Genomic DNA, 1,190 nt, shown 5'->3' on the forward strand with positions numbered 1-1,190 from the left:
TCTCAATGACCCTAGAGACGATCATTTTTACCAATTCATTTTCATTTATCTTTTTTAGATAAAATTCTTGTTTTCTTTCATAGCAATTGTTTCTCAGTAGATACTCATAACATTTTGTTCTTTAATATCATGTTCAGTATTATATGGTTTGTGGCACATCAATGTAAATGTAAAATTTAATAAAAACAGGATTTCCCCCCCTTTGGTAATCTTAGTGATGTCTTTGTGATATATTAGCACATAATATTTCTTCCAAATATGAGTCCAAAACTTTCCAGTGAAGATATATCGCCCTGATTATCTGAGGTTCTTGACCGGAGAGAGGTAGAGAAGTGACTTCAATGGCTTTCATTTCATTTTCCAATAGCATTTTCTTTCAGCTTATTAAGGAGGGTGGAATTTGCTTGTTCTTTGGGCCCAACTAAATGCCTTCTCAGCCTCAGGACAATGAAGGCCTGTTTAATTCCTGTCAGTTTTCAGTTTTGGCAACAATATTGAGCCAGGTTGAAATCTCTCCCCATTTAAGATGCCTTGAGATTAGAGATCTAAGGCTCTTTTAGACTCCAGATAAATGATACCTTGATTGCTGCCTGACCCTTTAAATCACTTTCTGTGGGATTTTCACTCCTATGGAATCTCTCCTTCCACCTGCATGAACTTCAACCCCTCTCTGCATTAAATACAGTGATCCCTCTACCACCTGCATCATAATCCCCTGGAGGTTTTGCTCGTGTTAGTTGCTGTAGAGTCAACTCTGACTCGTTACCACTTTCTGTATAACAGACATGTTGACTGGTCTTTATAATCACTTGTTGTTATGTGTCATCGAATTGGAACTGACCCATAGCTGATCTTTCAGCAGGTTTGCAGAGGCTGTAAAATGCACAGGAGGAGACAGCTCAGTCACTGGTGTGTGTAAATAGAGGTGGACAATGTCCTTGGCTAAATTCTGGAAGCAGACTGCAGCCTTGCTTTGTAGTCTGTCTCAGTCTGGAACGCCCGTCCAGCCTGGATGTTTGGCTGGTATCTGATATGCCAGTGGCATAACTTCCAGCACTACAAGTCATCCCAATGAAACAGACTGACAGATAGTGGTAGTGACTATCTATCATCTATCTATCTATCTATCTAACTATCTATCTATCTATCTATCTATCTATCTATCTATCTATCTATCTATCATCTATTTT

This window comes from Elephantulus edwardii, unplaced genomic scaffold (genome assembly GCF_000299155.1).
Source record: "Elephantulus edwardii isolate Elephantulus edwardi_28Jun2011 unplaced genomic scaffold, EleEdw1.0 scaffold00022, whole genome shotgun sequence".
Taxonomy (NCBI): Eukaryota; Metazoa; Chordata; class Mammalia; order Macroscelidea; family Macroscelididae; genus Elephantulus; species Elephantulus edwardii.